The sequence below is a fragment of the Delphinapterus leucas genome, chromosome 8 (assembly GCF_059928025.1).
Source record: "Delphinapterus leucas isolate spDelLeu-1000000601 "Yukka" chromosome 8, BTC_Dleu_Yukka2, whole genome shotgun sequence".
Classification (NCBI taxonomy): Eukaryota; Metazoa; Chordata; class Mammalia; order Artiodactyla; family Monodontidae; genus Delphinapterus; species Delphinapterus leucas.
The window spans coordinates 71,050,394-71,075,881 of NC_143136.1; positions in this window are offsets into that span (position 1 = coordinate 71,050,394).

Sequence of the window (25,488 nt, forward strand, 5' to 3'; positions counted from 1 at the left end):
GAGCTACAAGAAGCTCAGAAGCTTGTTTTACTTTTAACAAATGTATTGAGGAGAAATCTGGCCTTAGGTCAATCTCAATTTTCCATTCCATTCTTTTCTTAGTCATTCCCCCACTTTTGAAAAAAATCTCTGCTGGTTTTTCTGTCCCCCTGCAGCAGCCCTCCCTATGGATGACAAATTCCTGATTCTCAGCCCTGTTTCCCACTCCCAGAATCAGCAGATGCCCCCAGGGGGAAAAATGTAGACTATTGGTTGAAATTTATGAGGTTTTCCCCATTTTTGGAAAATTCCCTCCTTCCCCATTCCTGGTTGTTTCAACAGTTCTCCTATACCTTGAAACTGATTGTTTTATTTTTTGTTTGTTTGTTTTATCTAGCTTTTGTACTTTTTTCCAGCTAGTTTGCAACTCTGCTGCAAACTACTTCAACAGAAACAGGAGCAAAACTCTATATTGTTTTTAAAATTGGTTCTGGTTTGCTATGGAACAAAAGAGGAGCTACTGGAAGATACATCCTCTGGGGGTTCCTTGGGTGATGTTTTACTTATGTATCCACAAGTCAGAATAACTAGTTGTAACCACAACTCTTCAGTAACCTGCTGAATAAACAGAGACCAGCCATTCAACTTTCCCCATCTAATAAATGAGGACTTTATCTGCTCTTCTTATTTGATGGAGTTGTCATGAGAAAAAGTATTTATTTAAGCATTTCGGAAAGGTAAACATGATGTACATTAGGAATACAATCAGTTAGCTCTACATGATCAAATATTTGGTTTTTTCTCTAGCTGTTCATTGGATGAACATCTTTCTCTCCCAGCTAAACTGTTAACACTTCAAGGACAAGACCTATGTCCTCTGCTTCCATTTTATTTCCTGCAGTATCCAGTTTAGCATGATTCACAAAATAAGCATTGTTTTGAAAAAATGCCAATTTACCCTGTGTCTGCCCATGTTGAAGTATTCTGAAGTGCAGGCAACAAGCCTCATTTTGATCTTTTGCAATCTACGTTGGGAAAATCTCAGCTTAAGAGATTTTAGTGTTCTGTACTGACTAATTTGGGGGACAATTTTTGATAATTAGGTTTTCCTATTTCATCCTTTCAGTTAATAAAATCTTAGAATAAGGAACTGTCAGTTGTATAGAGCAGATGACTCCATTTGCCTATAGTCATTAGACCTAACTGACTACCTTTTGCGGTAATAACTAGTATGTTGTAGAAATGGATCAACTCTGACAAAGATAGAGCACTTAAAGTGAAATGCTTCTGTCTGTCCGTCCACTTCCCACTCCACTGACTCTTCCTTTCATCTAAAAGCAAAGGAAATCAGTTGCTTATTTCAAAATAGTCTTGAAAATCATTTAGGCATAATTAAAGTTTGCAATATCCTGTAAGTAAGTATCATCTTCTAATATTTTCTGCCAAGAATTGAATTTGCTAGGCATGACACAATTATTGCTGGCAGTAGATGTACCAAAACGTACCAACACCAGGGAATTACTAAATACCACAGCCCTCCTATGGAGCAAGTTGTATAAATATTTAATAGGAAATGCATGATGAATTTCTTGCATGATTATGCAGAAAAACATTTGGGAATGGTGGCAGCTGTTACATGAACTAAGCTCAGTCTCTTTTCCCCCATCCTTTTCGATCTTTATCAATCTCAATATTGTGCTTTAACTTCAGCAGTATCTCCAACGATGAGTATTGCAGACACCTGTCAACATTTTAGGAAACGTGTGACTCTTTACATATGCTGTGTGCATGTACCTGACAACTTTCAGTGGTGCAGTTGAGGGAACAACTGAGAGATTCTTGGATAATAAAAGGGCCATCAGGGAAATCTGACTCAAAAGAGAAGGTGAAAGAAGCTAAAAGAGTAACAGCTGCCACACTTACAGGTGTACAATCAAGTTTTCTCTGGTGACACTACATCTGTACCTAAGCCCCATGAAAATATATTCCATTCTAAATTTAGGTGGGTTTTTTTTTTCTTTTGGCAGATACTTGATGGTTTTAGTATCACAAAGATTTTATTCTCTTTATTCCTTTATTTTCCCCCAAATATGTACTTTTGTAGCAGTACATATTCCTTTAACATTTTTGAAGTTTCTGGCATATTCATAAGGTTGAAAGTTCATAACACAAAAGGAATTTTTTAATCAAGAGTTATAAACAAGAGATCATTCATCAAAATTGTGTGAGCAGTGAGGTCAGATCAACATATACTGAAAGCCAGTTGGTTTGGGTCCTCTGGAGTTTTAAAGGGCATCTCTCTGAAACAAAACCACTCTTTGGTTCCATTCAAACATCCCAGTTCATAGTAGATCCTCAGCATCATGTCCTCAGGAAATGGGGGCTCCAGAAAAACCTCAGACTCTGGCATCTTCACAGATAGAACACAATATTATCAAATCACTGCAGAAGCTAAAACATGCTTTTTTTTTTTTTTACAAAGTCCTGTGACCTTCTAATGAATTGCAGGTGACACAATGCCTCTGCCCCTTAAAGCAATTTAAAGAGTTGCCATTAAAGAGTTGGCACCCCATAAATTATCAAGTGATAATTATATTCTCGGCTTCAAAACAAGTAGAAAATCCTCCTTAACAACAAATTTGTTCCCCAAGTGTGGTAGTAAGATGAGTTGCACCTCTTAAAATGGTGACTTGATTTACTGCCTTCACATTTTGGAATCTATTTTGGGTAAGAACTCTTGGTCAGCCTGGGCAGAGACTCTGCAATCACAAAGAGAAATGCATCATCATTGAATTAAATATTTCTGTCGAGAGAAAGTTTAGACAAAAGACAGGATATCGTTAAAATTCCAAAGTTCCAGGATGTGCACCCAGGTTAAAAAATAATCATGAACAAGATTAGAAAGCAACTTTCTTTTGCAAAAGTTAAAATGTCACCATGAAGCAAGCCAGCTTATGTCCCAGCTTCCCTGAGAGTTTCCAGCTGGAATCCAAATGTCTAATATGTGAGCATTCTTTGACAAACCCACCAGAAAAAGCCATAGGATGTCTCTCCCACTATTGCGGATGTTCAGCGCTGTCCTCCAAAGCCCTTACAAACACAATATTCAGAATGGCCTTGAGCCTTTCAAAGCACATTCCCATGTCAGTGACTGAATGTCCATATTTACCCATCACAGAACTTTTATCAGTAACATAGTCCCTTGGGGATACAACTTACAGTGATCAGATTTACATCACCACCTCCTTCCATTTTGCCAAAGTCTAAATTCACAACCAGTTCTTGTGGAAAAAAAAAAAAAAAAAAAAGGAGAAAGGAAAACATCATATGCTAGAATCAGTCTGAATGTTCCATTTATCGTGGTCCATCTTTGGCAATTTTAGAATATTTATATACAGGCCAAAGTATGTAAATTCAAGAAGAAGGAAGCTAAAGGGCTTTTGCTGTTCTACAGAGAGATGACTGAAATACATTTCAGTCTGACCATTAAAATATTACTTATATTGTATTAAAACTGTAATTTCATAGAAGGAGAGAGCATAATGGTGGTTGCCAGGGGCAGGGTGGCTGCAGGGGTTGCTATGGGAAGATGTTGGTCAAAGGGTACAAAGTATCAGTTATGCAAGATGAATAAATTCTGGAGAGCTAGTGTACAGCATAGCGACAGACTGAAATTTGCTAAGAAGGTGTGTTCTCACCACACACACAAAATCTTTAGTTATAAAGACAACAGTATAAACCTCAATTAGAGCTTTGTTTTCTGGGTGATAGAGAGAGAATTCTACTTCTAATGGCCCAAAAAAGCCCTTTCCCTAACCCAGCATTATCGGTTATAGTCAATGAAAATGCCCCAAATATTTATACTAACTCGTAAAGGAAAAAATAAGGAAATTGGCTTTACTTCTTTTTTTGTATCTTGCAGTTTAGTTCAATGTTACTTCTCACATGAATGAAAATGAAAAAAAAAAAATCCTTCTAAATGAATAACATTGTTTAGAGCTAATGTGCAACATTTTTATATTTGGAAACTGACTCGACCCAACTCAGGCTCGCTCTAAAGGAATCAGGTTCAAACCACCCGTTGGGAAGGGGCCAAAGCACAGCCACCAGCTTTCTGTTGCCTGAATCTTCTATTACATTGGCTCATTAAAACTCCTTGTTTATATTTGCATTTTACTGTTGAGCAATTTTACAACACAAAATACTGATAAGTTTGCAGACTGATCCTTGATCCTACGCATTATATTTAATCATAACTGCAATAAGGAAGACCATTGTATCATGCCTCTATCTCAAACCCACTGCAGTGATTTAAAATAGAATTCGTACCTTACAATAGCTTTGGCACGTGTCTTCTCTGTCTCTCTTTTTTTTGCAAGATTCTCTTGAAACAAAATAAAAAGCGTACGATAAACTTGGAGAGGTCCCCATTTTTTATTAGAATGTATGATTAGAACTAGGAAAAAGCCTTACCTGAAAGCAAACGTGTAGCAAGAGAGAGAAAGAGAGAGAGAGAAGGGATGAATACCATGAAAGGGTTAGCTGATTTCAATGGCTGCACCACAGGCCCTGTTTTAAACCATCTATCCTAGTGGGACCAAGAGGACCTCCATGTTGTTTCAGGTTGGTCTCCTGCATATTAAGGTTTATGTTATAGTTTAACAGAGCCCAGGCTTCAGTTTCCGGCATAAGTTACTAATTTTCTTATGCTAATGAAAACCACACATCAGCTCCTTGAAATTCCCAAAAGTAGCATCAGTTTTGCCACTAATTGCAGCCCTGCTGGGGTGGTGGAGGAAGAAGGGGAGTGATTACAATAGCAAGAGCTGGGACAGTGCCCTTCACCTCCCTGAGTGGTCCTCTAACTGAAAACATTTGAGACTTGCCCCTCCTGGCCTTGAGTTCTCGTGAATTTTAAGAAATTGGACGCTCCCAGGAGCACCGGAGCATGATGAAATAATGGAACTCGGGCCTAGGAGATACGAAGAAGAAGGTCTGGCTCAAACTTCAAACCCCAGCAGAAGGGAACCTGAGACATAACTATTTGATCTTCTTTCTCAACCTGACAAGATATTTCTCTTCAGGGCCAAGGGCACTTATCCTGGCTTCTTCAACAACTGATACTTTATGCATGAGAACCTTGTAATGAATCTGACAAGCACAAGTATAATCAATTTGTTTTCCATGAAACATAATTTTTCAAACAACCCGAGGATTTGGGAATGCTGAAAATTCTCCCTAAACTTTGGGGAAATCACCGGAGGACTTTTTTCCTCCCCTGAAACCCATCTCAGGGCTTCCAAATCCTAGTTACCAATGCATACAAATCAGCTTTGTGCAATAAATGTTGTTCTATGGATAAAAATAGAAAAGCCGCAAAAAGGTTGAAGACCCCATTACATGCGATATCTCAACTTGTGCGTATTCAAAACACACATGCTCTGTGGGTATTTTACTAAAATTATTTGCTGCAAAGCATGAACCAGGCAGGAAGCTGACGCACAATGAATTGATTTCCAAGTCTTATTTGTGGCCGATTTGAGGTTAGAGAGCATTTCTGCGCTGGGTGGAGTGGTAAAATGAATGTTTATTGTTTAGGATTTAAAAGGCCCATTATCATGCAGACTCAGTAAGGTTCTGCCCCACGAAACTGAGTGCTAGGCCAGCAGGCAACTGATTCAAGTGACAAGAGGTGAGCTGCAACAACCCTTCCATGTTAATAAAACATGTCCCAGCACTCGAAGGAATCCTAGCACAGTGTGAGAGCGGATAGAACTTATTAATCAGAACTACTGTTAACTCTAATTATAGGCTTCCCCCAAGTTACAAAATAAATGGATGTCTTGGCAATAAAGCAATTTTTTTGGTATATTGAATCCTGGATTTCTACTGAATCCTCTTATTGTAATTGAAAGTGAGTTTTGATCTTTTTTTTAAATGTCTAATCCTATTAATAGGGACTGTGAGATATCTCCCTATTCAATTTCCCACTTTTAAACTTGTCATCTTTAGTTCTGGCTGAACTGCTTGTCCAGGAGTTAGGAACAGTGATGTCTGCTTGTGGTTCCTCCAGACTTTAGACGTGAGATCTTAAGTAAGATGGTTTCCTCATCTGCCCAAAGGAAGGTGTTGGACAAGATCAATTGATGCAACATCTGAGAGCAGTGATTCTGGTGTTTACACATTCTCATTTCTCCTACTTCTTACACTGGTCCCTCTTGTCTCCTGTATTTGTTCTTCCTGGTTCCCTGACCTGCTAATTGTGAGATCCCCCAAGCCTTTGTCCCTGACCTTCCTATTCAGTGTTTCTTCAGTGAGCACATTCACTTCCAAGGCTGTGTCTATCAATAATAGTACTGTAATATTAAATACTAGTGCTTGACATATGTCAGGCACTATTCTTTACAATTTTAAACCGTTTAATCCATACAACATCCCTATGGGATGAGGAAATTGAGGCACAAAAAAGATTAAGAAACCTGCTATGGATCACTTAAGTAGTAAATCCTGAACAAATGCCCACTGAATGCTTAGAGTTACCTGAGCAATTTCCATAATCCTGCATCACATCTCTTGGATATGAAGCTATACCTCAGTTCAGCGCAGGACTTTTTTTTTTTTGGCTGCGTTGGGTCTCCGTTGCTGCGTGTGGGCTTTTCTCTAGTTGCGGCGAGTGGGAATTACTCTTCGTTTCGGTGCGTAGTCTTCTCACTGCGGTGGCTTCTCTTGTTGCAGAGCACGGGCTCTAGAGCGCAGGCTCAGTAGTTGTGGCACAGGGCCTTAGTTGCTCCACTGTATGTGGGATCTTCCCCTACCAGGGATGGAACCCCATGTCCCCTGCACTGGCAGGCGGATTCTTAACCACTGCACCACCAGGGAAGTCCCAGCACAGAACATTTTTTTAAATTAATAAACATTGATCATTTTTAGCAAAAAAAAAAAAAATCATTTGATGCAACTGTTGAGGAATCTTAGACACCCGTGAGTATCTTATGAAAGCTCTAGCTCCTTTCCCCAGAAAAAAAAAGCGTGTAAACACATGCAGAGGACACGTGGCAAACAATATTAGCAATAAAGCAACAGAATCCTAGTCAAGAATCCCAGATCTTGAAACCCCTGAACCAGACAATCTAAGGCAATTTAAGCTTTAAGACCTCCTATGATTTTGGTTTTTTGACCAGGTTCAATGTGGAGATAATGTTCTATAGACATTAGAGTTAGGTGCATTCCTAATCTATTCTTTCTTTTTTCCTCACGTCTTTATTGGAGTATAATTGCTTTACGATGTTTTGTTAGTTTCTGCTGTATAACAAAGTGAATCAGCTATATGTATACATATATCCCCTCCTTCTTGCATCTCCCTCCCACTCTCCCTCCCTATCCCACTTCTCTAGGTGGTCACAAAGCAGCGAGCTGATCTCCCTGTGCTATGCGGCTGCTTCCCACTAGCTATCTGTTTTACATTTGGTAGTGTATATATGTCAATGCTACTCTCTCACTTCGTCCCAGCTTACCCTTCCCCCTCCCTGAGTCCTCAAGTCCATTCTCTACGTCTGCATCTTTATTCCTGTCCCGAGCTCTATTCTTGACTGACCAAGATGGATGTTTTCCCCTTTCTTCATGTCAGCTGTCTCTACACAGTATGGGTGGGCATGGAGAGATTTTGCTTTAAGTTAACACGTATTCCAGTACATCAAGTACCAATGTGTACCACCATGAAATAAGCCCACCTACCTATATGACTAGATCGGAACTTCAAAGGATGTAAGTACAGGCAGTTTGCATTCAATACAGGCTTACGGAGTGGTGTCACAGAGTCTGGATGTAATAGGACAGTGTTAGTTAACTGACCACCTTCCATTTCTGTATAGTGCCTATGCTGGGCTATGCTGTGGAGTTCTTGCTTCCACCATTTTGGAACCCAAGAAACAAAACATTGGACATCATACCTAAAATACTCTTTCAGGTTTTAAAATTATAGTGTAATATTCTTGAAAACCCTCATGCTTATCTGTGACACTCATCCTTGATACTATAATCCTTACCCTCAATTTACACTTAGACAAAGAATATCCCCAACTATCATAAGTGAGGATCAAGGGACACAGGGAGACTGTCAGGATGAAGGTGAGGCTCAGGGGTGAAATGCGTGAAAAGGATGGGTTGGTATTTGTAGTTAAGGACGTTTTATTTAAAGATCATTGAAGCTACACATTTTTCCCTTAGTCCTCTTACCAAAATTTGAATTCCAGGAATTGGTTTTCAGTCTCTGTAAAATCCATGTGTGTATAAAGAGATCTTTACCTCCCCCCCAAAAAAAACACGCTGAGGGAATCAGCCCAGAATTACTCTGGGAAATTTAATATGCTTAGTGAGGACACACAAAAAAGATAAAGTGGTAAATACTAAGTCAATCTGTGTCTGCCCAACACTGGAGCACTGATATTAGTTCCAGTATTGATGTCACCAACCAAGTGACAGAGCATTGTTGCAGTGGGAAAAGATACTTACAATACACAAAACCAAATCTATCCAGAATTTACCAAGATTTCTACAAGTCAGTAAGAAAAATATTGCCAACTCAGGAGAAAAAAGGGGAAGATGCGTGAAGACACATTTCAAAAGGAGATATCCGATAGCCAGTAAATGTAAGAAAAAATACTTAATCTCATTAGTCATCAAAAAATGCAAATTCCAATCTAATTAAATCTCATTATCTACTAGAAGACAAAAATGGGAAAAGGTTGACAGTACCAAATGTTGTAAAGATGTGAAGCAACTGGAACTTTCATATACTGTTTAGAGGAAAGTTGAAGATACTGTTGGACCCAGAAATTTCACTTCTGGGTAAGTACTCAAAAGAATTGCATGCACAGGTACACAAATATTACGTACAAAAGAATGTTCATAGTAGCATTAGTCATAATCGTCCCAAACTAGAAACAGCCCAAATGTTCATCAGTAGTAGAATGGATAAACATATGAGAGTATATTCATACAATGACATATCAAATGACAAACCACACTTACATGCAAAAAGCTAGTGAATTTCACAAACATTATGTTGGGCAAAAAAGCCAGACACAAAAGAATATAACTAGAAACCCATTTATATCAATTTCAAAAAGAGGCTAAGCTAATCTGTGACTTTAGAATTTAAGATGTGGTTACCTTTGGGGAAGATGGAAGGGATAGTGGTTAGGATGGGATCCAAGAGAGGAGTGATCCTATGAGTTTTCTGTTTCTCAATAAGAGTTTTGGCATGAGTTTCACCCATGCAATCATTTTGTGATAATTCACTGTGTACTTTTCTAAGCATATCATACTTTAAAATAAAAGTTAAAAGAGGGAGAGACCATATGTTTAGAGATATAGACTGACTCCAAATGGTTGAAATATTGATTTCTCATTGACAAATTGTGTGACCTTGGGCAATTTATGTGATTTCCCTGAGCCTCAGTTTCTTTATCTTTTTTTTCCATTTTTTTCTTTTATCTTTAAAAAGAAGATAATAATGCCTATTGGCTTTGCATTACTAAATGGGAAAATTCATGAAAATTATTTTGCACAGTATATGTTTGCCAATCTAGTCCATCTCCTCAGTTTACAAATGAACAAACCAAGAGACAGAGATGCGATGGATCCCTGAATTTAGGGATCCCTGAATTTAGGCTTATATTGGATAGCATTCACAGGCAAGGGCAGCTACTGTACTGTGAACTGAAAGTAAACAGAAGATGCCCTTTGGGTTATTTTGTTTGCTTCTTCCATGGGTGTCAAGAACACAAGACAAGGCAGAAATTTCTCCTTCACTCTGATCCTTCTTAGAGACACAGCCCAACCAGTCTCTGCAGAGTGGCTCTGAAAAAAGGATAACAAAATAAATCAAATAAGTAATTAATTCACTTCAACAAATATTTACTGAACACATACTATATGCCAGGTACCATTCAACACCTTAGAATTTCATCAGTAAACGAAAGAGACAAGTATCTGTCTTCCAATTTATTCTAGCAGACAGAGGGCAGAGAAAGAAGGAACGGGAGAGTTAAAATTAACATGATTAAATAATCTGTATTGTTTTTGAAGGTAATAGGTTCTTGTAAAACATAGGTTTTATTACTATTCAGATATGGTGAGACCAACAGATCAAGGTATGACTGCCATTGAAAAGGCAGTCGTTATACTCACAAGTCCCAAAAGGAGGGGACACATCACACCATGGCGGGGGGGGGGTGGGGGCGGAGGACACAAGGGGAAGCGCCAGGGTTAATCAGGAGAAGCAAGGGAAAAATGTGGGCAAAAGCCTTCATCGCAGTTTCTGCAGGAAATAACAGGGGAGACAGGTTAAGCAAGTTTAGGATTGACTACTTTGAATAATTTCAGCAGCTCCGAAGGTGTAAATGCCTGGCCCTGGGATGATTAGGGTGTGGGAATATTGTCCCAGAGTGTAAGAGCTGTTTAAAGCAGACAGCTGGGCATATGGGCTTTAGATTGGTTGACTTGCATATAAAAAGTACTTCCACAGGCCAATCAGTTACTATACTTAGGAATCAGCTAACCCTGGTAGGGACAGCCTCTCCAGGTCAGCAAGGCACCAGATGTCAAAACATCTGAAACATATGGTTAATACACTGCTCTGAAAAACAAAGGTGGCAGGGGATAGGAAATAAGGGTGAGGAACTAAAACCATCACCAAATTTAGAATATTTACCAAACAAATCACGAAATGCATACCTGAATTTTTGTTGGACTAAGTTTATATGTTTCCCTTTGCTTTTTTATTCTGGTTCTTAGCTGTCCATGCAGAATTAACTCTCCCATAGAGGAAAAAACATCTCTCATATGAAAGTTCAATCATATTTTGTGATGAAGAGCAATACTATAAAATAAAATAAGAGATTGTGGCTTGTAGTATCTATGTGCTCATGTAGCATAGAAGCCATCCAGCCAGACATAAGCTTTAAGTCATCATTCTGCCAGAACAGCTGCTCACTTAATGTTTACATTCTCTGCACTCAAATATTAATCTCATGGTCAGGTCAGCACCCCTACCTCAGGATCCATGTTTAGCTATAGCTCTATGAAGATATAGCAGAGAGATGACAGAACAATTTATTTTTATGTACAGTTTGCTATACACAGTCCTAAGTAAAGAACAATGAAGGCCATACAGTGATTCTGGCACCGATCTCTAGTCTCTCCTCACTGTGAAATAATTATCTTTAGTCAGTGTGGTTAAGAGAATACTTCGGATCCAGGGCTATGCTTAATCATCTTCACTGTCAATCATGAAGAAATAGGAGCTCCTGAGTGACAGTGGTAGAGCAGACTTTGGTAAGGACAGGAAAGCAGAATGGAGAACAATTAAAAGCTGGCAAAGTAATAAATGAGAGTTATGATTAATCCAAGAAATAAATGACAAGAAGGAAAACACTTTGCAAACGTTTTTAAAACACTGTTATTTTACACATAATCAAAGCAATCACAACCTATTCTAAGCTCATAACACTTCTGAATAGATGGCGGCAGAGACTGGGGAGTTTTAAGAGGCCCCAGAGTGGTTAATGGGGGAATTAGCACAACTCAGAAAAGACATTAATTAGGTCAATCTGCAGTTTTGAAAAACTTTAGCACCTCTCCAGTGCTATTATTGAATTAATGACCACAGTTACTGAGCAGTAGACAAAGACTAACACAAAAATTGGGGCTGTTGAAAGCCGGCTTTAAAAGGGAAGTCCAAAGAAAGAGCTGACAAAGTTACAAAACTACAATAAGAATTAATGGAAGTGTGTTTGTGAATTCTAAAAACAGATATATATGAAAGAATGAATGTTTTATAAAGAATTCTTCAACACAAGTTTTACAACTAAAGGGAAGACAAGGCCCAGTGATACTGAAACTAAAAAGAGAGATTACATGTGTAAATTGTCTAGAAATTTTACCTTGTGTAGAGAGTATGAATTTGCTCAATAGTACTTGGGAGCAAAAAGCATCCCAATAATTTATAGATCTTTAAATTAAATTAATACTAGCACCAAGTTCCCCTCATCAGAATGAAGTGTCATATTTTAGGAGCCTCTCGTTCCAGCATTACAAAATCCAAGGTGCTTATGTAATGCCTCAAAACAGGGAAAGGAGCTGTCCCTTAATTTCATGGTGCTTCCCAAGGCTAATGCTGCTCGAATACTTATAGTAATAAAGCCTGATCCTCCACTCTCTGTCAAGCAATCCTGCTCCAGAAACGGCAGAGCTGTCCTCCCGGCAGTCCCCATCAATGACCACTAAAATCCTTGTAAGAATCCTATAATACTACTCTATAGGGCCTCATGAAGTAAGTTCAGAACTTTTACCAGATAGTACAAAGTTTTGCAATCTGTATGCTACAAATGATACTTGATTTGTTATACAGATACCTGGAATTACATAATTCAAAATGCTACTTGTTCCAAAATACAGGATACCATAACCAACAAATTCTTCCAAATTTGAATAATCAGTCAAATTATTGTTGTTATATACAACAATCAATAATCAATTATATATCAAGAATTTATGCTGTCTTTTTTATGGAAAAATCAACGTCTTTGGCATATGTTGCCAATCAGTTTAGGAGGTATTAATACACTGTCCCTTACAGTGATATAAAAATCAGAATTCATTGTCAAGAGCTAAAGCTTCTTCCTCTACACAAATAATCCCTGAAAGTGGTGTTAAGTAGCATGGCTTTAAAAAAAGAAGCAATGATTATTTTCCAGAATAACTGTCAAGTTACCATAAAAGGGATCCTTTATGAATGACAAGGCATGTTGACTGACTTGAATTCCCCAGGATGGCTTTCCACTACCTCCATATCTATTTTAAGATTTGATATGTGGGATTCCATATAGTTAATCAATCAGAGAGGTTGATCAGCTGTAGCACATGGATCAGGGAAGTCTTCTAACACTAACATTTCCAGTAAAGTTAGCACAATATGGTCTGGAATCTGTAAAGAGTCAGGGCTGAGGACAAAGACATTTGACAATGTTCTTCCAGACTTACAAACAACACTGCAGTAATAAAGACTGGACAAAAGATTCTAAACTTCTTCAGAGGGACATAATTAAAGAGCTTGGTTCCTTTCTGAAAGAGAAGATAACAGAGACTTAACATCAACACAAATTTTAGAGGCACCTTTAGTGGTAATTATGCAAATTCTCAAGAGCAAGGGCTTTGTAATCAAGTTCTGTGTAGTTCTGCTTTACCAATTACACTGTTGTTGCATATAAGCAATCAGTGCCTCAGTGCTTTCTTGCTCTGGACACCAACACATTGATTACATGGTCAGGCAGATACAACAACTCAGGAATCACAAGCACCAATCCCCGAAGGATTTTGAATTCTAGCTTGGGATTGTATGAAGAAGACAGAAGGACTTAACTGAAAATGACTAAACCACATGCAGTGTGAGAATTAGATTCCTTTTACTTCACACACTTGTATACAGTAAACTATAAAGAATAAATAGTGATTCTGGAATCAATCTCCAGTTCTGCCTCACTGTGGAACTGATGACAAATCTTTAGCCAGAGTGATTAAGAGAATAATTCTGGTCCAGTTTGGATCCTCTTTAGAGCCTTGCATTGCTCTATTCCTACATTTTCTGATATGTGCTAGTCCGACAGTCTAGTCAGTTCTTGAGCTGCAGCTCTTCGTCACCCTGAGAGCTCTGTGCCTGGGGCAAACAGCATAAAAAAGTGCTCTCACTTAAATAGAGACTCATAAAAATGTAGGTAAAACAAAAAGAGGGAGAGGGAAGAAGTTGGTTCCTCATGGGACACCACGGAGTCTCCACGCCTGTAGCCCACTGACCTGGAACTTTGTTCTCTCACTCCATCTCTGTTCTCAGTAGGGCGAATTGCAAGAGACAAGAAAGAGAGCCTACACTTTTGCAGTATCTTTCAAAATTTGTATCTCGTTCTTGCCAAATTCTGCTGTGGAATCTGTATTCTCTGTGAAAAGGTAGCATTCTTCTTTAAGCCACAGCAATGGGGATAGTCATACATCTCGAATTTAAAAAAATGGACACCATACTTCCTTTGTAATACTAATAAATATCCCTTACAATAACCAACCACAGGAATCCTAGCAGACCACTTCTCACCCAAAACTGTGAGGGTTACAACACTACAGATTCAAAAGTCTATGGAGGGGGCTTCCCTGGTGGCACAGTGGTTGAGAGTCCGCCTGCCGATGGAGGGGACACGGGTTCGTGCCCCGGTCCGGGAGGATCCCACATGCCACGGAGCAGCTGGGCCCGTGAGCCATGGCCACTGAGCCTGCGCGTCCGGAGCCTGTGCTCCGCAACGGGAGAGGCCACGGCAGTGAGAGGCCCACATACCGCAAAAAAAAAAAAAAGGGCTATGGAGTTTTTAAAAAAAATTTCAGAAAGTATCCTCATGCTTGGAAATCCAAAGTTATTAGATTCCTTTTAATCTGTAAAATTGAGGAGCTCAAGGAGGTCCACATTCTTGCTTTCTTTGTAGCCTGGGCCTATCACAGATTCAATTTTCTCCTTCTTGATCGGAATTCATGCTCGTTACTTCTGAAGGTGATCACTTTTTTGCCCCAACAGTTAAGTATTGTAATGACGTGAACCATCTAAAGTCTAGCCATGAGTTTGTCCTCTGTCAACTGCAAAAGTAAGGAATGACTGAAATGAGGTACCACATCTGAGTTCTAGAAATCAGTACCTGGTTGAGGCATTAAAGTGTCCAGGAGGGATGACTGGACATCTGCAGTATTTATATCCAAAATCTGGAGCAACAGCCATTATTGAAAAGACTAATTCCTCTCATAGAACAGTGAGGAGCTTCCTACCTCTCTGAACTGGGTTGGGGGCTGTTTAGGTGCCTCAGATCGTCATCATATAATTAGCCAATTCAAAGATTCCTTGTTGATTCAAGCTCTCATGATATTAGAGATTTGAAATTTTCAAAGAGAAATGGACAGAAGAAAGAAAATAATAATAATAATAATGTGTAATGACTATTCGCTCTGTGCCAGGCAATTTGCTAAGCATTTTACAAACACTGTGCCATTTAATCCTTACTACAAAGCTAAGAGTAGGGATGACATTCCTAACACTCCACCATAATCCAACACTGGCACTGACAAATTAATTTAATGGGCACTTAACCAGTCATTACGTCATACCAGTATAAACTAGCTGAATAATCAATCACATTGTACAGGTGAGAAAACACCGGCTTAGAGAAACTAAGTAACGTGCCCAAGAGACACAGCTAGAAAATGGCAAAGGCAGGATTTGAACACAGATCTGCCTGATTCCAAAGTTTGAGATCCTTTTTTTTTTTTTTTTTAAACTAGCCCATGCTTCTTCCTGTTACAGTGACCAGTTCCATACCAAGAGGTTTTTTGTGACCATTAAGATGCTGGATGACAAGTTATTCATGAAGAAACCATACTGACTACTCACAGCATAACCTGGGTGAGCATTGTTTTTATCTTTTGTACATTATCTCCCTGAAAAACATTTTCAAGATCTCTCCATTTTCTATAGACTCTAAGCTCCTTGGCTTTGGCCTCACAACTTCATAATCCAGTGGCCCCAATCTTGTACTTGTACTCCAATCAATCGAGGTACTTAAATATCCCCCAAATATACTTGGACTTTCCTCTTTTCTTGCCTTTGCTCATGCTCTGCTCAAATCAGAACTGTCCTCCAATCTTGAACCCCAACTGAAGGTCAGTACCTCTGTTGATGGTGAATGAAAAGCTGTCTCCTAAGGTAGGCATTTAATGTGCTTCCAGCTCCCTTGGGGCATGGCTTCTCACTGTTCTGCATACTCCTGTCTCTCAGCAATGGCTGAGCCAAGGCCAGCCTGTCTACCAGCTGATTAGCCACCAGTCAGATTCTTTCCCAAATACAGAGACTGTAGTCAAATGGTACTGAATACCAGGCCCAAAAGGTCCTGTCCAACTAGGGCTAGCAACACTGTAGAGCTGAGTGAATGTAGAGGGAGCCAGCAGAAACAGAGAGGGAACAAAGAAAAACACAGCTAAGAGGGACTGGAAATTGCTTCTGCCACAGTTCATCTGCCTCAAGCCCCATTTCCCAGGAAGCCTGCAGTGTATTTTCATTCACGTGATCTTCATATCCTTTCAACAACCCCCCCCCCTTTTTTTTTTTTGCGGTACGCGGGCCTCTCACTGTTGTGGCCTCTCCCGTTGCGGAGCACAGGCTCCGGACGCGCAGGCCCAGCGGCCACGGCTCACGGGCCCAGCCGCTCCGCGGCATGTGGGATCTTCCCGGACCGGGGCACGAACCCGTGTCCCCTGCATCGGCAGGCGGACTCTCAACCACTGCGCCACCAGGGAAGCCCAACAACCCCTTTTTACCTGAGTTAGCTTGAGTAGATCTCTTCTGGAAAACAAAGAGCCTTGCCTAGAGATCAGGTTTCTCTGCTCACTGCTCAAGATTTAAAATCTTCCTGGTTGGCATTCCCTAACACTTTTTGATTTACACTTCAATTTTGGCACTATCCCACCTTCAACTAATGTCAATTATGCATATATCTTTCTCCTCACTTTTTCCTCAGACCAAATTCATTCATCTTTCTCTCCCTTAGCACCCAGCAGAATCTGGCACACACTAGATTTTTAACAAACGTTTATTGAACTGGGTAGTGCTTGGTGATGTCAATAATCATCAACTGTGTCTCGTGAAACTACGTTATTGACATACCATAAAAGGTGTTACCATCACTGACACCCCACACATGGGGTGTCTGCTTCCTAAAAGGTGACAAAGAAGGAAAGGGTAGCAGAGATGTTTAGCTGACCCCCCTGCCACATGTACAGAGCTCCTCTTTTACAGTGTACAGTTGTTGATGTTAAATGGCTTTCAAGCCAGGAACCATATTTCCCAGTCTTCTTTACGTGGTTAGGGTATGGTTCTTCCCCAAAGAATGTGAGCATAAGTGACAGAGGCCTCTTCCAGACCAAAGTGGTTAATTAGTGATAGTGAGGCCCATACAACGTGGAAGAGCCTGGGTCTCTGAATAATCCCACAGAAGCCTGCTGACCAGGAAACCTTTCAATGGACTATGACAGGAACAAGACTTTTATTGGGTTGAACTACTAGGATTTCAGGCATTCTCTGTTATAGCAACTGGTCTTAATAAGACAAACAAAGAAGAATACTGCCCCCATTTTCTCTTTAGAGCTGAAATATTCCATTTCTTCTACTCTTTTGCTGTCTCTTACGGTATTGATTAGATTGACTGATTGATTGACAAGGTTTCTTCATCACCATTTTTTAACCTTTAGTGGGTCTTTTTTACATTTATTTCTACATATCCCTGTACTATATTTTCTTGATGGTTACCAGGACATCTTAAGGGGATGAGGGTGAGTGAAGGGTAAGATGTGAAGCCAATGATTCCACTGAACTTGATACAACTCCTGGGGGCCTTCAGTGGCATATGGACAATTAAGATTACCTGACTCGAGGTGATCTGGAATACTAACACAGTTTCTGGATGTCAGTCTGATGAAAACAAACCTTCATGTCACAAAATCTTCAATCTGAATCCTTGATTCATCAAGCAGAATGTGGATGTCGGCTCTTTTTTTTTTTTAAGTCATTAATGTGTTGATTTTGATTCAACCAAACAGGCCTCACTAAAGGGTTTCATCTTGAACTTCATATACAGAGCAATCCTACAATATGTCATCAAAAACAATTTATAAAATTGTGGTTTTAAGACAGATGGCATAGCTCTGTAACGTAAGTAGTATGCAATAGGGCCCTTGTCGTGGTGAAATTCCTTTCTGTGAAACTTAAGCCTTTGAATGATGATTAAGGGTACTGGAGAGAAGCATGCTTTGGATAAACTCCCAAGTTCATCAGATGCCTGACATGCATTGGCATGTGTCTGGATCCCACAGATCATTAGGAACAGAGTGTGCTTTGGTTCAGGGCCCTTATTTGGTTTAAAGTTAAGCCATAAAGAATAGCCCTTAGCATGTGAATCTAAGGAAACTCATTCATGGACATCTCACTCTATAATATGCCTCAAGATGACCCAAAGCCATGATTTTAAGCATTGACTAGGCTCAGCTTCTTGGATGAAGGCTGTATTCAAAAGTTTGCTGGCAACACTTGAGCATAGTAATATTAATTAACATTTATTAGGTTATGACCAGATAACAGACTTTGTGTTAAGCACTTCCCATTCATTATCTCTCTAATCCTCACAGTAACTGTATAAAGATGTCCTGTGGTCAGTTCCACTTCAGAGCTGAGAAAAGCAAAGCCTACAAAGATAAATAATTTGTCCAAGGTCACAATATTAAGTCAGGACCAGAACTGTGGACTAGAACCAAAGCATTCGAAATCCAGTGCTTGCACTCTCTTTTTTTATAATGTAACATTTTATTAATACATAAGCATTATGTATACGATAAAAAATTTAAATACAAAGAAACACATATGAAAAGATTAAAATACCTACTATTTAGAAGTCATCGCCATAACATGTAGAGCAAATACTTCCAGATCTTATTCTATATACACATATTTATTTTTATCAAAATGAGATCATACTGTCATCTAGTTCAAAAACCTGCTTTTTGAGTCAACAAGCACTGCAGTAAATTTTCTTCTTATCTAGTTCTGAGAACATATTCAAGTTTCCCCAATGACCCAACAATGTTCTTTACAGATGATTTATTTAAATGACTATCCATCCCAGGACCACGTACTGCATCTGTTTATGACTCAAGATTCTTTTAATATGGATTCTTTTAATTCTTTTTTTTTAAAATAACATTAATTTGTTGAAGAGACTAAGCCAGTTGTCCTATTAAATGTTCCATCTTCTGGATTTGCCTCATGGTGTCATGTAGGTTGTTCCTTTATCCCTTGTTAGTTGTAAATGAGAGATCAGAGATAGTAACAAGAACTGTAGTTTCAACCCAGCACCAGTTAGGGGTGTATCATTAGATAAGATACTTAACTTTATTGAACCCTAGTTTTCTACCTGGCATGCAGCTCAAACTCAACAAATATTAGCTAGCATTAGAGCAATATTAGTCACACCAGGGTAGTACACAGTAAACCAAAATTTGTTTTTAACTCAGTGACAGTTGATGATTGATTGGTGGTGGGTAGAAAGAGAGCCTCTGATCAATATTAACCCTCATCATAATCTGTTTGCTTAAGGCAAGTGCTTAGTTTTTTAATTAATTCCACAATATTAGAATATTTAGGACTGTATCTCAAATTTTTAAAGCACATAGATTGAAAGAAAATTGGGAGCAATGAGCACCTGTTGGACTGCTGCCTATCCCCTCTTCTCTAGAATCTGCCTGCCCCCCACTCCTTTACTGGTTGGGACCCCCAGCAGGTATGCCTGCACTACACAAATTTGGCCATAGCTGATTGGATGATGAGCAGATTCCCAACCAATCAGGTTCTCCCTTCTGAGAGTATGAAATTGGGACTAGGCACTTCCAGGCTGATCTGGGCTATTCTGATGGAAGGAGAAGTTGTTATAACTTAAGAACTCTGGGTCAACCATCTTCTGCCACATACTTAGAGTAACAGCTAAAACTACTCTTCAGAATGGAAAAAAAGGCAAATCTCCTGAAACAAAGACTAGAGATGAAGAATAAGACTTCCTAATTTTCCAACCTATTTCTACTTTTTTGTTTCTAGTCTCTTCGTGCAGTTAAGGTCTATGAGATATCCCTGAATCCTTATAATAATGTACCCTTTTTGTTTTATGGTTCCTGTTACTTGTAACCAAATGCAGCAATAAATGTCCTTGAGACCATTCACTAGCAAAGAGTCAGAAAATGAAGATGATATAAACTAATATGTTTATTTCAAAAGAATGTCTAAATTAACACAAATTTTCACTAACAAAAAAGATAATTTTTATGTGACATGGAAAAAGAGCCAAGATATAGAAAAATGTTCTAAGATACAAGATACCACTCAACCACTATGAAAGATAAAAATGCCAGTGCTTCAGATATAGAGAATAGACTTGTGGTTGCCAAGGGGGAAGAGGGTTGGGGGAGGAATGGATTGGGAGTTTGGGATTAGCAGATGCAAACTATTATACATAAAATGGATAAACAACAAGGTTTTACTGTATAGTACAGGGAACAATATTCAATATCCCATGATAAACCATAGTGGAAATGAATATGAAAAAGAATATATGTGTGTGTGTGTGTGTGTGTGCGTGTGTGTGTGCGTATAACTGAATCACTTTGCTGTACAGCAGAAATTAACACAACATTGTAACTCAACTATACTTCAATAAAATTTTGTTAAATGCCAGTGCTTAATATGGTAGAGTGAAGCCTACGAATGAGCCTTCTTAAAAATCGTTAGAGAATATAAACATCTAATAAGTAGTCATTTAAGCCAAGCACAAAGTTTCATATTTCTTAAAAGAAGCAGAATGGTAATTCTTCAAGGGAGGCAAATATCAAGAATATTTAATTCGGGCTTCCCTGGTGGCACAGTGGTTAAGAATCCGCCTGCCAATGCAGGGGACACGGGTTCGAGCCCTGGTCTGGGAAGATACCACATGCCGCAGAGCAACTAGGCCCGTGAGCCACAACTACTGAGCCTGTGCTCTAGAGCCCACGAGCCATAACTACTGAGCCCGCATGCCGCAACTACTGGATCCTGTGTGCCTAGTGCCCGTGCTCCACAACAGGAGAAGCCACCGAAACAACAAAGAGTAGCCCCTGCTCACCGCAACTAGAGGAAGTCCGCACACAGCAACGAAGACCCAGCGCAGCCAAAAATAAATAAATAAAATAAATAATTCTTTTTAAAAAAGAATATTTAATTCATATTTTTCACTAAATACATAATATAGATAAAAAGCAAAATAGTACCAAAAATTTAATGACTTAGAGATTCCTGGGATGAAATTGTTTCTAACTGGGCATACGTCTATAAACTTTCAAAATTTGGGATTGAATTCACTTTATCTTGTCTATCAAAGCATTATTCATAGTTGAGTGCTCATTAAGGGTTGCTTGTGGAAAGAAAGGAAATTTTCAGGCACCACGGTTTTAATTCTTGTATAATAGACGCCTTGTTGGAATACTACAATTTATAACAATCCCAAAAGCCTTTTGGGAGTTTCAGAATTAATAATAATAATTTTGGTTAAGTACCCAAATTATATTTTGAAAAGGTCTATTACTATAATTTTGGGTAAAATGCCACGTAAATGTATGAGAAGAGACGCTGCCCAAGTTCAAGAAAACATTTATTAGCAAAGCCACCCTAACAGTCATTCCTTTTCAACTATTTTCCTGAACTTGTGATTCTCCAAAATATTCATGGTATACTGTGGTAGATATGCCCACCAAGATAATTAGGAACAGATTAATTCAATGTGTTCATTCAATTTTTTAAAAAGTATCAAGTATCTACAATATGCCCAGCAAATATCCAAGGCACTAAGGTTATAGAAATAAGCAAAAGACACCAAATCCTTGCTCTCAGGGAAAACGGCAGGGGGAACAGATGTGCCAGAGAAAGGGTGATAATCAATACAAATAACCTAATAAAATAAATAAATCTATAAATAAATAAATAAAGTCAGGTAATAATATGCACTATGAAGAAAACAAGGCAAAGTAAAGCAGCAGATAGAGAGAGATGTGGAAGGGAAAAAACTCTATTTTCGTTATAGTGGTCAGGAAAGCCCTTCGTGATGAGGTAACATTTGAACAGAGATGTGAGAGGTGAGTAAATAAATCATGTGGCTGTCTGGAGGAAAACTCTTTCAGGCAGAGTGAACAGCAAATGCGCAAGCCCTGAGGTGGAAACATTCCTGTCATGTTTTATGAATAGTAAAGGCAAACATGGCTGTGGTTGAGCACACAAGGGGAAGAGTGAAGAAAATGAGATCAGAGAAGTGTACGAGGAGCAAATTTTGGTGGTTTTAAATTTGTCTGAAGATTCTATGACACTCTCCCTTTCAATAACAGCCAGACTTAGTGACTTGGTTCTAATGAACAGGTTGTCACAGAAGGGATGTTATGTGACTTCTGAGGCTAGGTCATAAAAAGGACTGCTGGCACCTGCCCTCTCTCTTAAATCATTCATCCTGGAGTTTTGTGAAGACAATAAAGCAGCCTAGAGAGAAACATGCCTGGGGAGGAACAGAGGCCTCCCACCAAGCACCAGCCTCACATGACAGGCATGAAGTGAACCTTCTCAGGAGCAGATTCTCCATCCTCAGTCAAGCCCTCAGATGACTGCAGCCCCATTTACCATCCTCCAACATCTTAACTACGACCTCAAGAAAGGCTCCAAGTCAGAACCACTCAACTAAAATGCTCTCAATTTCCTGACCCACAGAAACACTGAGAGATAATACATTTTTTTTTTGTTTGAAGCCATTAAGTTTGGAGATAATTTGTTATGCAACAATAAAAAATAATGCATAGATAATATAGGATCTAGTAAGCAATAGTAAGGACTGCCATTTTTATTCTAAATGAGATACAGAAGCACTGGAGTGTTTAACACAGAAAAGGTACATGATCTGAAAAAAATCACCCTGGCTGCTCTGTGAATCTATCAATGCTAGAGAGGGAAATAGTGGAAGGAGATAATTGCAGGAGTCCAGATTAAGGAATATGTTGGCTTATATTAGAGCAGTAGCAATTCAAGAAGTAGAGAGGTATTTAACTTTCAGATAAATTTGAAAGTAGAGAGCTGATGGGATTAGTTAATGTAGTGTATGAGACAATGAAATGAGAAATGTGATTCCAAATTTTTGGGTTTCAGCATTCAGAAAAAAATGAAGTTGAACTTAGTGGGATGAACAAACTAGGGGTATAACAAGTTTGGTACTTTGGTTTTGAGCATGTTAAAAATTAGATGACTATTAAACGTCATATGGAAATATTAAGAAGGCAATTGGATATGGAGTTTCAAGTTCAGGGAGAGGTTGGTTTTGAGGATATAAACTTATAAATCCTTGGCATATTGAAGGAAATAAGAGTCATAGGCCTGGGTGAGCTGAATTAGCTAATGAGTGAGGGTAGAGAAGAGAGGAGGATCAGCTGCAAGCACTGGGCTATTGCTCTGTTTTGATGTCTGGAGAATAAGAAGGAATTATCAAAGGAGACTGAAAAGGAGTAACCAGTGATCTAGGAGAAAAGCATGTGGGAGAGATGTCCCAGAAACCACATGAAGAAAGATTCAAAATAGAGGGAAAGATTTACTGGATCAAATGCTGGTTGAGTAAAATGAAAATTTATTATTGGGCTTAAAAGTCTGTTTCTTTGATGAACACTTTCAGTGGTGGAATGGGCATGCAAGCCCAAGTGGAGTAAGCTAAAGAGAATAGGAGTGTTAAGATGTATGTGGTATGCCCAAGAGCAACCACTAAGAAAATAACTAAAAAATACATTTTGTGGAAGTCATTAAAGGAATTAAAACATTACTCCAGAAATATTCACTTAATACAAAAGAAAGCAGTAAAGGAAGAACAGAACCAAAAAAAAAAAAAAGATATGAGACATATAGAAAAGGAAAATTAAGATAGCAGATGTAAATTCAACTATATCAATAATAATATTAAATGTGAATGGATTAAACAGTCTAATCAAAAGACAGAGATTGTCAGACTGGATTATAAAAATAAAAAGATACCACAATATGCTGTCTGCTGGAGACATACATTAGATTCAAAGATACAAATAGATTGACAGTAAAAGGATGAAAAACTATATACCATGCAAATAGCAACCATTAGAGGGCTGGCAATACTAATATTAGAAAAGATGGACTTAAAAAATTGCTAGATATAAAGAGGAACCTTTTATATTTTAAAAAGGGATAAGTCATCAAGAAGATATAACAATTATAAACATACATACACCAAAAAGGGCACCCAAATATACGAGGTAAGAACCAGAAGAATTGAAGGGAGAAACAGACAATTCAACAATAATAGCTGGTGACTTCAATACCCCACTTTCACACTGGATAGGACAGCTAGACAGGTGATTAACGAGGAAATAGAAGACTTGAATGGCACTCTAAACCAACTAAACCTAATAGACATCTATAGACCATTACATCCAACAACAGGAGTATATATGTTCTTCTCAAGTGCACACGAAACTTTCTACACTTAGACCATGTATATTGGGCTATCAAAGAGCATCAACATATTTCTTTTTTTTTTATAAATTTATTTTATTTATTTATTTTTGGCTTCATTGGGTCTTCGTTTCTGCACTTGGGCTTTCTCTAGTTTCAGGGAGCGGAGGCTACTCTTCATTGCAATGTGTGGGCTTCTCATTGCAGTGGCTTCTCTTTTTGCGGAGCACGGGCTCTAAGCATGCGGGCTTCAGTAGTTGTGGCACACGGGCTCAGTTGTTGTGGCTTGTGGGCTCTAGAACACAGGCTCAGTGGTTGTGGCATGAGGCTTAGATGCTCCCTGGCACGTGGGATCTTCCCGGACCAGGGCTCAAACCCGTGTCCCCTGCAATGGCAGGCAGATTCTTAACCACTGCACCACCAGGGAAGCCCAACATCAACATATTTCAAAGGATTAAAACCATTCAAAGTATGTTCTCAGACCACCATGAAGTGAAATTAGAAATCACTAACAAAGAAATTTGGGAAATTCGCAAATAGGTGGAAATTAAACAGTACACTCCAAAATAATCAGTAGGTCAAAGGGAAAAAACACAAAGGGAATTTCATAAGAAATCACACAAAAAGTACTTTGAGATGAATAAAAATGAAGACACTACATATCAAAACCTATGGGATACAGATAAAGCAGTGCTTAGAGGAAAATTTATCCTTGTAAATACCTACATTATTAAAGGAGAAAAATATTGAAGCAATAACTTAACACTCTATTTTAAAACACTGAGGGGAAAAAGAGCAAACTAAACCCCAAGGAAGCAAAAGGAAAGAAATAATAAAAATTAGAGCAGAGATTAGTGAAATGAGAATAGAAAAACAATGATACCAAAAGTTGGTTCTTTGAAAAGAACAAAATTGTCAGATTATCTAGACTAACCAAGCAAAAAGAGAGAATATTCAAATTACTAAAATCAGGAACAAAAGAATGAACACTACAATAAGCAAAACTATAGGAATGAAAACTGAATTAGTGATTACCTAGGGCCTAGGGGTGACTTGGAGAAAATGAGGATTAACTGCTAGTGGGTATAAGATTTCTTTTTGAAGTGACAAGAATGCTCTAAAATTGATTGTGGTGTTGGCTGACAACTTGATGAATATAGTAAAAATCATTGAATGCTTTAAATATGTGAATTGTAAAGTACATAAATTATACCTCAATAAAGCTGCAACTGACAGAAGGGAGAGAGAAAATGAGAGGAGAATTGTATTTTAATTAATGTTCCAACCGGTGGTAATGCAGGAGAGAAAGATTGAGCTCACTTGCAAATAGGCAGTAGGTAATGAGA